Source organism: Hypanus sabinus, chromosome 29 (genome assembly GCF_030144855.1).
Source record: "Hypanus sabinus isolate sHypSab1 chromosome 29, sHypSab1.hap1, whole genome shotgun sequence".
NCBI lineage: Eukaryota > Metazoa > Chordata > Chondrichthyes > Myliobatiformes > Dasyatidae > Hypanus > Hypanus sabinus.
Window position 1 is genome coordinate 4,116,251 of NC_082734.1, and position 12,500 is coordinate 4,128,750.

Below are 12,500 nucleotides of genomic sequence, written 5' to 3' on the forward strand. Positions count from 1 at the left end.
GGGGTATCTGGGTCTCTGGGGTAGAGCGCTTCCTCTGGGTGCCCAATGTTGATGGTGGGGGTGATGTCAAAAATCTGAAGTATAACCAGACACTCTCCACAGATGCTGCCTGACCTGTTGATTTCCTCCAGCGTTTTGTATGTGTTCCTTTAGATAGACAGACAGACAGGCAGACAGACAGACAGGCAGACAGACACAAGAGGTTCTGCAGGTGCAGATGTAGAGAAACATGTAAAAAATACTGGAGGAACTCAGCAGGTCAGGACCTGATGAAGACTCTCAGATGAAATGTCGACTGCTTGCTCCTCTCCATAGATGCTGCCTGACCTGCTGAGTGTTTTGTGTGTGTGTTTTTTTTAGACCAGGGGTTCCCATCCTGTGGTCCACTGATCTCTTGCTTAACGAGATCAGTTCAAGGCATAAAAAAGGTTGGGAACCCCTGTTTTACATAGACAGATAGAGAGTCGGGTGTGAAGGCAGACGTAGAGACAGGGAGATACTGTAAGTATATCGTGTGATAGAGGAATAGTGTGATATTGTTCGTGGGTTCATGGACTGTTCAAAAATCTGATATTGAGGGTAAGAAGCTATTCCCAAAACATTGTGGTTCTTCAAGCTTTTGTTCCCAGCATCTCCTGGATCATTTGACCTTGTCCCAAATCCCCTTTGACCTCCAGCTGGGACAGACTGACAAGCTTATCCTCGAAAGGCAATCAGATTCCGATCGGGACCAGTTCAGTGTCCCGTACACCACGGTGCAGTGAAATTCCTTGCTTGCATGGACCTGGCAGCGTGTGCTGTGTGCACGGCGATAGTAAATAATACAGTGAGAGTGCAAGAGAGCAGAATAGTGCAAAGATCATTGCAGAGTCAAAATGGAAACACGACAACAGCAGAAAGACCAAAAGGAATAGATTGACGAGGCCAGGAGCCACCGGGAAGGGGATGTGGAGAAGGCAAATGGTTCAAGAGTCAATAGTGGTCCTTATCAATCCATCCCAGTACCGATTGGTCTTCTGAGAGAAACATCCAATCAATCAGCACACCGCTTTTTCTGTGTGTGTATTTCAGCTGACAGCGCAAACTGAAACTGACACAGGAGTTTGCAGTGTTGTGAAATATTAAAACATAGTTATAAAAAAAACCCCATTGGAAGCAAATCAACCACAACAGTGTCCTGATGAACCACAGTGCACACCAGAAGATCCGGTAAATTGCTAATTTTTCTTCTAAATTGAATGAAAGGGGTTATAACTTTTTAACAGCTTGTTGGCTGGATATCATTCTGACACAGATTTAGCTTCTTGTCTCAGCTGCCTGGCTCCTGACTTTAACCTGAGGCCAAACTAGAGCATAGAACATAGCCCACTAAAGCAAGGCACTGGCCCTTTGGCCCATCGTGTGCGAGCCTTGTAACCTGCTCCAAGATCAATCAAACCCTTCCCTTCTACATACCCTCTATTCTTCTGTCATCCATCTGATTGAACACCCTGAGCAACACACACAAAATACTGGAGGAACTCAGCACGTCAGGTAGCATCTATGGAAATGAGTAAACACTTTCAGGTCAAGATCGTCATTAAGCCTGGAAGGGAAGGGAGGAAGATGCCAGAATAAAATAAGGTGGGGGTGGCCAAGGAGGCTATCTATAAGGTGACAGGTGAAGCCAGATGTGTGGGAAAGGTCAAGGGCTGGAGAAGGAGGAATCTGATTGGAGAGGAGAGTGGATTATGGGAGAAAGGGAAGGCGGAGGAGCACCAGAGAGAGAAGATAGGCAGGGGAGAATACAGGAGGCTAACCAGATGGAATATGTGGTAGCCTCATCAACCAAACACCTCATGTTCTGCTTGACATGTTGAGTTCCTCCAGCACTTTAGTGTGCTGCTCCGGATTTCTAGAATCTCTTGTGATAACGAGATCCAGAAAGCCAACACAGTCTGGGCTTCTCTAAAGGGTAACTCATTAGAAAGGAGCTGGGAGAGAGTCTCACATTTAAGCTTTATACTTCTGGCCTCAAATACTTGATATTCGTTCAAAGTAAATTTAAAATCAAAGTGAATATATGTCACCATATACAACCCTGAGATTTATTTTCTTGTTTAATACTCAGTAGCTCTTTTGAATAATAACCATAACAGAATCAGTGAAAGCTCAGTTAGATTGCAAAAGACAACAAACTGCGCAAACGCAAGTATATATTGTTTATTTATTTATTATTATTATGAAATGAAGAGTCCTTGAAAGTGAGCCCATTGGTTCTGGCAACATTTCAATGGAGTTAAGTGAAGTTATCCCCTTTGGTTCGAAAGCCTGATGGTTGACGAGTAATGGTTGTTCCTGAACCTGGTGGTGCGAGTCCTGAGGCTCCTGTACCTTCTTCCTGATGGCAGCAGCGAGAAGACAGCGTGGCCTGGGTGGTGGGGGTCCCTGATTATAGACGCTGCTTTCCTGCGACAGCGTTTCATGTAGATGTGCTCAATGGTGGGGAGGGATTTACAATGATGGCTAGGCCGTACCAATATTTTTTGCAGGGTATTCTGTTCAAGGACATTGTTATTTCCAAACCAGACTGCGATGCAGGCAGTCAGTATACTGTCCACAACACACCTATAGAGCTCTGTCAAAGTGCCCTTCCTTACTTAGGAACCTAAGGGTACAGCCACCCAATTCCCTGAAAGTAGAGACTCAAGTAGGCAGGGGGTGAAGAAGTCGTGTTACAGGTGCTCCAATCACGGTAGGACGACACTCTGTGAGCAGTTCTGGTGACCTGGAAAAAGCTGGGTTGTCTCTAAACTGAGGAGCCCCAGAAAAGACCCTCAAGCTCTTACTGGAATTAGAGATCTTGAGTATTAATGAAAACCCGGATAGGTCGGACTGTAGGAGGCTGAGGGGTGAACAGATAGAGGTGTATAAATTCATGGGGGAGGGCATAGATAATCTCTTTATCCCAGGGTGGGGGGGGGAGGAGTCTGAAACTAGAAGACCCTGGTATAAGGTGAGAAGGGGATGAAAGATTTCAAGGAGACCTGAGAGGGTTTTCAAAGTTCAGAGTTCAAAGTAAAATTTATTCCTGTCACCAAAGAACATTCATATCACCAAATACAACCCTGAGATTCATTTTCCTGTGGGCATACTCAGCAAATCTATAGAATATTAACCGTAACAGGATCAATGAAAGATCAACCAGAGTGCAGAAGACAACGAACTGTGCAAATGCAAAAATTAATAAATAGCAATAAATAATGAGAACATGAGATAATGAGATAAAGAGTACTTAAAGTGAGATCATTGGTTGTGGGAACATTTCAATGATGGAGCAAGAGAGTGTAGTTATCCCCTTTTGTTTAAGGGCCTGATGATTGAGGGGTAGTAACTGTTCTTGAACCTGGTGGTGAGAGTCCTGAGGCTCCTGTACCTTCTACCCAACAGTGAGAAAAGAGCAAGGTCTGGGTGGTGGGGATATCTGATGATGGATGCTGCTTTCCTATGACAGTATTTTGTGTAGATGTGTTCAATGGTTGGGAGGTCTTTACCCGTGATGTACTGGGCCGAATCCATTACCTTTTGTCGGATTTTTTGTTGAAAAGCACTGGTGTTTCCATATCAGCCATGAGGAGGCCACAAAACAAGAGAGAACAAATAATAAACATGACAAAGCAACAAGGTAACTGAAGGCTAGGGGTAAGACTGGCTGGTTCGATGAGTGAACAGGGGTTGCGGATGAGAGCCGGGTTTAAATAGGCTGCAGGTGATGAGCTGGAAACAAGTAGCAGGTGACTTCAGTTAGCTGGGTGGAGACCGGGATGTGCCTGTCTGTGCAGGCTTGACAGGAGCATGAAATCATAAGGGGCATAGACAGGTGGAATGCGCACAGTCATTTTCCCAGGGTTTGGGAATCCAGAACTAGAGGGTTTGAAATGAGAGGGAAAAGACCAGAGGGGCAATTTTCATACAAACGGTGTTCTGCAGATGAAATGAAGAAGATGTTGAGGCAGGTACATTAACAACATTTAAAAGACATTTGGAGAAGTACATGATAGGAAAGAACAAAAAGATTATGGATCAAAGACAGGCAAATGGGAGCAGCTTTGGTGGTTATCTTGGCCAGCATGGGTAAGTTGAGCTGAATAGCCTGTTTCTGAACTGCAAGGCTCTAGCTCTATCACTCTAATTGCCAACATTTTGGGTCAAAACCCTTAATGAGCACCAGGAGTGGAGATGATTGGTATAAAGAGGAAGAGGGGGCCGTGATGAGACAGGAGGTGATTGATGGACTGAGGAGGGGTGAAAGTTTGAGGAAGGGAGAGCAGCGAGTCAGCAGACAGCAATAAATGGAGGCAGACAGAAAAGGAGATGAGAGGCAGGTGGGGCAAGTTGGATTGGAGGGGATGGGACAGAGGTTGGAGACTACTGCTGGGAGGAGAGAAGTTCAAAATTCAAAGTAAATTTATTATCAAAGTGGATATAGTGTATATCACCATATACAACCCCGAGATTCCTTTTCTTGTAGGTGTTCACAATATATTCAAGAAACACAATAGAATCAACCAAACACTGTACCCATCAGGATGGACAAACAACCAGTGTGCAAAATACAACAACCTGCGCAAAAAAAAAACAAATAATAACATGTATTAGGCAAATGTGCTTACGGGTCCTTGAAAATGTGTCTATTGTTTGTGGGAACAGTTCAGCGGCTGTGAAGGCCAAGTCATCGAGTCTGTTCAAAGTGGAAGTTGATGGATTCTTAATTAGTCAGGGCATCAAAAGTTATGGTAAGAAGGCAGGAGAATGGGATTGAGAGAGGGATAATAAATCAACCATGATGGGATGGCAGAGCAAGCTCGATGGGCTGTTCCTATGTCTTACCATCTTCAGTGATGTGGCAAATGTAGCTAAGTGAAGTTATCCCCTCTAGTTCAGGAGCCGGGTGGTTGAGGGATAATAACTGTTCCTGAACCCGGTGGTGTGGGACCTGATGGTCGAGGGGTGATAACTGTTCCTGAACCCGGTGGTGTGGGACCTGATGGTTGAGGGGTAACAACTGTTCCTGAACCTGGTGGTGTGGGACCTGATGGTCGAGGGGTGATAACTGTTCCTGAACCTGGTGGTGTGGGACCTGATGGTCGAGGGGTGATAACTGTTCCTGAACCCGATGGTGTGGGACCTGATGGTTGAGGGGTGATAACTGTAGCTGAACCCGGTGGTGTGTGTACCTGATGGTCGAGGGGTGATAACTGTTCCTGAACCCGGTGGTGTGGGACCTGATGGTCGAGGGGTGATAACTGTTCCTGAACCCGGTGGTGTGGGACCTGATGGTTGAGGGGTGATAACTGTTCCTGAACCCGGTGGTGTGTGTACCTGATGGTCGAGGGGTGATAACTGTTCCTGAACCCGGTGGTGTGTGTACCTGATGGTCGAGGGGTGATAACTGTTCCTGAACCTGGTGGTGTGGGACCTGATGGTCGAGGAGTGATAACTGTCCCTGAACCTGGTGGTGTGAGACCTGATGGTTGAGTGGTGATAACTGTTCCTGAACCCGGTGATGTGGGACCTGATGGTCGAGGGGTGATAACTGTTGCTGAACCCGGTGGTGTGGGACCTGATGGTTGAGGGGTAACAACTGTTCCTGAACCCGGTGGTGTGGGACCTGATGGTTGAGGGGTGATAACTGTTCCTGAACCCGGTGTTCGAGGGGTGATAACTGTTCCTGAACCCGGTGGTGTGGGACCTGATGGCTGAGGGGTAACAACTGTTCCTGAACCTGGTGGTGTGGGACCTGATGGCTGAGGGGTAACAACTGTTCCTGAACCCGGTGGTGTGGGACCTGATGGTTGAGGGGTGATAACTGTTGCTGAACCCGGTGATGTGGGACCTGATGGTCGAGGGGTGATAACTGTTGCTGAACCCGGTGGTGTGGGACCTGATGGTTGAGGGGTAACAACTGTTCCTGAACCCGGTGGTGTGGGACCTGATGGTTGAGGGGTGATAACTGTTCCTGAACCCGGTGGTCGAGGGGTGATAACTGTTCCTGAACCCGGTGGTGTGGGACCTGATGGCTGAGGAGTAACAACTGTTCCTGAACCTGGTGGTGTGGGACCTGATGGCTGAGGGGTGATAACTGTTCCTGAACCCGGTGGTGTGGGACCTGATGGTTGAGGGGTAACAACTGTTCCTGAACCTGGTGGTGTGGGACCTGATGGCTGAGGGGTGATAACTGTTCCTGAACCCAGTGGTGTGGGACCTGATGGTTGAGGGGTGATAACTGTTCCTGAACCCGGTGGTCGAGGGGTGATAACTGTTCCTGAACCCGGTGGTGTGGGACCTGATGGCTGAGGAGTAACAACTGTTCCTGAACCTGGTGGTGTGGGACCTGATGGCTGAGGGGTGATAACTGTTCCTGAACCCGGTGGTGTGGGACCTGATGGTTGAGGGGTAACAACTGTTCCTGAACCTGGTGGTGTGGGACCTGATGGCTGAGGGGTGATAACTGTTGCTGAACCCGGTGGTGTGGGACCTGATGGTTGAGGGGTAACAACTGTTCCTGAACCCGGTGGTGTGGGACCTGATGGTTGAGGGGTGATAACTGTTCCTGAACCCGGTGGTCGAGGGGTGATAACTGTTCCTGAACCCGGTGGTGTGGGACCTGATGGCTGAGGAGTAACAACTGTTCCTGAACCTGGTGGTGTGGGACCTGATGGCTGAGGGGTGATAACTGTTCCTGAACCCGGTGGTGTGGGACCTGATGGTTGAGGGGTGATAACTGTTCCTGAACCCGGTGGTGTGGGACCTGATGGTTGAGGGGTGATAACTGTTGCTGAACCCGGTGGTGTGGGACCTGATGGTTGAGGGGTAACAACTGTTCCTGAACCCGGTGGTGTGGGACCTGATGGTTGAGGGGTGATAACTGTTCCTGAACCCGGTGGTCGAGGGGTGATAACTGTTCCTGAACCCGGTGGTGTGGGACCTGATGGTTGAGGGGTAACAACTGTTCCTGAACCCGGTGGTGTGGGACCTGATGGTTGAGGGGTGATAACTGTTCCTGAACCCGGTGGTCGAGGGGTGATAACTGTTCCTGAACCCGGTGGTGTGGGACCTGATGGTTGAGGGGTGATAACTGTTGCTGAACCCGGTGGTGTGGGACCTGATGGTTGAGGGGTGATAACTGTTCCTGAACCTGGTGGTGTGGGACCTGATGGTTGAGGGGTGATAACTGTTCCTGAACCCGGTGGTCGAGGGGTGATAACTGTTCCTGAACCCGGTGGTGTGGGACCTGATGGTTGAGGGGTGATAACTGTTGCTGAACCCGGTGGTGTGGGACCTGATGGTTGAGGGGTGATAACTGTTCCTGAACCCGGTGGTGTGGGACCTGATGGTCGAGGGGTGATAACTGTTCCTGAACCCGGTGGTGTGGGACCTGATGGTTGAGGGGTGATAACTGTTGCTGAACCCGGTGGTGTGGGACTTGATGGCTGAGTGGTAATAACTTCCTGAATGAGGTGGTGTGTGTACCTGAGGGTCCTGTACCTTCTGCCTGATGGCAGCAGTGAGAAGAGAGCGTGGCCTGGGTGGTGGGGGTCCCTAATGATGAGCCTCTCGCTGTGAAAACAGTTCAGAGTTGAGGTGAGGGAAGTTCTCCCCTCTGGTTCAGGAAGGAGCCTGATGATAGAGGCGTAATAACTGTTCCTGACCCTGAGGCTTCTGTACCTCCTTGCTGATGGCAGCAGTGAGAAGAGAGCTTGTCCTGGATGGTGGGGAAAACAGGAACACTAGAAGCTACCAGAGTTGGACGCAAACGAAGCATAATCTAGCCAGGATAGAGCAGAGGTAGTAGGAAGAAAGAACTGCCAAAACGCTGAGATCTCAAAGGGTCAAATGCTGGGGAGATACCTGGGGCTGGGATGTGGGAGAGAGCATCCATGCAGCCACCAGAAAGCAAGGGTGACATTTTATAACTGAAGATAGCAGAGTATAACAAAGGTATCAGTAAGGTTGAAGGAGTACAGAGAAAATTTACAAAGATGATGCTGGGTCTGAGTAATAGGGAAAGGTTGTATAGGTAAGAGTTTTATTAACGAGTGTAGGAGAATGAGGGGGTATCTGATAGAGATATACCAAATTATGAGGGGTATAGATAGGGTAAATGCTAGCAGGCTTATTTTTTTACTGAGGTTGGGTGAGAATAGAGCTGGAGGTCATAGGTTATGTGTGAAAGGTGAAATGTTGAAGGGGAACCTGTGGAGAAATTATTTCTCTCAGAGAGTGAAGCGAGTGTGGAACGAGCTGCCAGTGGAAGTGACGGATGCAGGTTCGATTTCCATACTTAGGAAAGATTTGGATAGCTACATGGATGGGCAGGGCATGGAGGGCTATGGAGGGTGCAGATCAACAGGACTAGGCTGAATAACAGTTTGGCACAGACTAGATGGGCTGAAGGGCCTGGTTCTGCACTGTGGTGTTCTATGAATCTTCGACTCTAATACAGAGTATATTTTCCGAAGGAAGGGGAGAGGTTGAAGGTGAGAGGGGAGAGACCTGAGGGGCAAGGGTGGTGGGTAAGTGGCCAGAGGATGTGGCCGAGGCAGAGATAATAACAACATTTAAAAGACACTTGGATCAGTACATTTTTCATTTGGAGGTACAATACAGTAATAGGCACTTCTGGCCCAACGAGCCCGTGCTGACCATGTGACCAACTGATCCGCCAACCAGAGCCCCGCGCAGTCACGGGGAGAATGTACCGACTCCTTACAGAAGGCGGCGGTAATTGAACCCTAGTTTCTGGTGCAGTAACGCGTTGCACGGACCGCTATGATGCCGTGCCACCAGAAAGCTTGGAGCAACCTGGGGCAAATGCGGGCAAGGGGAACTAGCTGAGGAGGGGAGGGCTGTGGGAGCCATGGTAGTGTAGCAGTTAGTGTGATGTTATCACAGCTCGGGGCACTGGAGTTTCGAGTTGAATCCTGAGGTTAACTGTATGGAATGTCGGGGCTTCCTCCAGCTGTTCCCAGCTCCTCCCACAGTCCGAGGTCAGTTAGATAGGCTAACTGGTCATTCTAAATTGCCCATGATTAGGTTAGGGTTAAAGAGAGGGTTGTCGGGTTGCTTGACTTGAAGGACTGTAAGTAAGCAAACACAAAGGGTTGGCATGATTGAGATGGGCCGAAGAACCCATCGCCACCCTGTGTTGCCCTTATGATACTCAACCTTGGTTCTGTTCCTACCTAGCGTGGTATTCACACTGGGATGGGGCAAAAGAGCCCTCCGCTGGAGGGTCAGTCAGTCAGCCAGCGTCTGTGGAGGGGAAGCGGACGGGCCGGTTCGTTTCCCGGACACAGAAGCATTCTGTGGGGTGGGGAGGATGGGGTGTGGGGGGCAGAGAGCCGGGGAGCCAGTCCTTGCACTGACCTGCCCCTATTACCCCGACTGATGGGACCCTTTCCCACGCGGAGGTGAGACCCCACCGCCGATTCGGAGCAGACTGGAGGGACCGAGCGTCCGCTCCCGGAACTGATGGAGTTCTGGCGAGACAGAGCCCTCTGTAACGATCGGGTTTTTTTAAGCCTGACCTTTCTGAGTGGAAATTACTCCGTGATTCTAATAGCGTTAGCCACATCCTTCCCCTTGAATTGCGTACATTCTGACGCAACCGGTACCTGGTTCCCTAAAAGCCGTGAATATTAACGAGGCGGTAACGGTGGACATGGAATTTGTCACTCATTGTTCCGACCACGAGTTTCACTGGAGAACCAGGTAGCAGCCTGCGGGATCAGACAGGAGCGAGATCCCGAGGAAACCGTTCCCCGCCGAGTCCCTTCCTCCAGCATTTTGTACGCGCCGCTCGGGATTTCCAGCATCTGCAGACTTTCCCCGTGTTTATGATCTGAAATAATTGTACCAAGTGGTCACCAGAAGAGCATGGCGGGATGCTCTCTCCCACCAGTCCAGTCTTCTGGGGCAGAGTTAGTCCAGTCGAATTAGGGTGAGGAATAGACCAGGAACCCACCTTCCAACTGTGTGCATTGGTCACTGTGCAGACTGAACATTGTTCACGTGGCCTGAAAACTGTGTGGCACTTTAAATGGGTTTTTTTTGTAATATGCATATAGTATGAACATACTTTTGACTGTAATTACTCATTGAAGGCTAAAATGGAATACATTACAAAAATCTTTCACTTTTCATAAACTTTTAAACTTAGATAGTATTGGCGCTCAGCAGTCTATTAACAATGAGACGATGACTTCCATGGCGTGTTCATTGTTGCAATTTGTAACAGTGCTATTTTGAAACTCTGACAACCTAAGTAAGTTGAAGCTCTAAAATTTTTCAAAGTAGAGGTTATGGTATGTTTATTATTTACACAATTTAAGGACTATATTCATTAATTCATAATCAATTAGAGGTATTTGTCAACTAACATATTTAGCTGTGTGGCAGCATATGCTATGTGTGCGAGAGCAGTTCAGCTACCGAGGGAACAGCGGTGACCAAGTATAGGAGGTGAAGCTACAGCTCTTATATCCATTCTGCCGTTCACCCAAATCCCAGGCTGATCTTCACACCAGACTTCACCAGCTGTTGATAAGATGCCACAAGATCAGCAATGTTAGCAGAAGATGGTTTGAGTGAGCCAGGGTTATTGTCTTTGGAGTGAAGGAAGGTGAGAGGTGACTTGAGGTAGATGGTGTGTTGGCCTTAATTAGTTGGGGGATTGAGTGCAAGAGCTTCAAGGTAATGTTGCAGCTGGTTAGGGCACTCCTGGGACTTTGTGATCCATTCTGGTCTCCTCATTATAGGAAAGCTGTGATGGTGCAGAGGAGATTTACCAGGATTCTCCCGGGATTAGAAAGTTTCTCTTCTGAGGAAAGGTTGGGTGAGCTGGGACTGTTCTGTTTGGAGCAGGGGAGGATGAGAGGTGTCCCGATAGAGGTGTACAAGATGGTAAGAGGCACAGGAAAAGTGATCAGCCAGAGATTTTTTCCTAGGGTGGTAATGCCTAATACCAGAGGGCATCCTTTTAAGGTGAGTGGAGGAAAACTTAGGGGAGGTGTCAGAGATAGGTGTTTAACACAAACAGTGGTAAATGCTTAGAATGCACTCCCAGGGGTGGTGGTAGAGTCTGATACTTTTGGGAGCAGGTGGTGAATGGTCGTTTGAGCAGCCGGTGCAGATCACAAGTCCTGGGGATGCGACCACTGACACCAGGCAGACAATCTCTGAAGAGTACCGATAATGGCTGGGGTCACCCGTCTTGTAAAGACACTGCCCAGAAGAAGGCAATGGCAACTACTTCTGTAGAGAAATTATGGTCTGGGAAAGACCATGATTGCCTACATCAAATGACACAGCGTATGGATGAAGAGAAAAATTGAGGGCTATGCAGGAGGAAAGGGTAAACACTCAGCATAACATTGTGGGCCGAAGGGCCTGTACTGTTGTGCAACGGTCAAGGTTCTAGGAACATCAAACACATGGGTACCAAATGACAGTCAATTTGGAGCCAAGTTAAATGGTCAAGTTTAGAACGGGGAAAGGCAAATAGTGGTATTTCTGGAGATAAGGGTGCTTTTCTGATCAATGTTAGTGATTATATTTTGTCTTTTTTTTCCCCTTCAATGTCTTGTATTATTAATGTACCATTTATATTCAGTGACCTTATTAACCTCCTGTAACTAATAAAGTGGCCATTAAGTGTATGTTGGTGGTTTTTCCTGCTGTAACCCATCCACCAAGATTCGATTTGGGCGTGTTGCACGTTCGGAGGTGCTCTTCCGCACACCACTGTTGTAACACGCGTGATCATTTGAGTTACTGTTGCCTTCCTGTCAGCTTGAACCAGTCTGGCCGTTCTCCTCTGCCCTCTCTCATTAACGAGGGGCTTTCACCCACAGAACTGCTGTTCACTGAATGTTTTTTTCACTCTTCTCTCCATTCTCTGTAAACTCTAGAGACTGTGTGTGTGAAAATCCCAGGAGATCAGCAGTTTCTGAGATACTCAAGCCACCCCATCTGGCACCGACAACCATTCCATGGTCAAAATCACTTGGATCACATTTCTTTCCCATTCTGGTGTTTGGCCTGAACAACAACTGAACCTCTTGACCATTTCTGAATGCCTTTATACATTGAGTTGCTGGCACGTGATTGGCTGATTAGGTATTTTCAGTAATGAGCTGGCATACAGGTGTACCTAATAAAGTGGCCACTGAGTGCAGATTATGTGTGTTACCTGCACATAAGACCTTTGACAAGGTACTGCACATGAGGCTGCTTAACAAGATAAGAGTCCATGATATTACAGAAACAATACCTGTGTGGATAGAGAATTGGCTGACTGGCAGAGGCAAGGAGTGGGAATAAACTGGGCCTTTTCTGGTTGGCTGCTGGTGACTAGTGGTGTTCCGCAGGGGTCTGTGTTGGGTTATGCAGTATGATGGAATAATTAGTTGAATGATGGAATAATGGCTTTTTGCGGATGATGCGAAGGTAAATGGAGG

The 12,500-nt window shown here is 48.2% G+C and overlaps 1 protein-coding gene across 2 annotated transcripts in view; it reads left to right on the forward strand.

Moving 5' to 3' along the window:
* LOC132382903 (interleukin-2 receptor subunit beta-like) overlaps positions 1–12,500 on the forward strand; it is an 84,503-nt gene that overhangs the window by 595 nt on the left and 71,408 nt on the right. The window contains exon 1 of one of the 2 annotated variants that reach the window (XM_059953444.1): positions 1,170–1,209. The exons of the other annotated variant lie outside the window; for it this stretch is intronic. The gene's annotated coding sequence lies outside the window, so the exon portion shown is untranslated. Of the gene's footprint in view, positions 1–1,169; positions 1,210–12,500 lie in introns of those variants that run through there. 2 annotated transcript variants of the gene reach the window in all.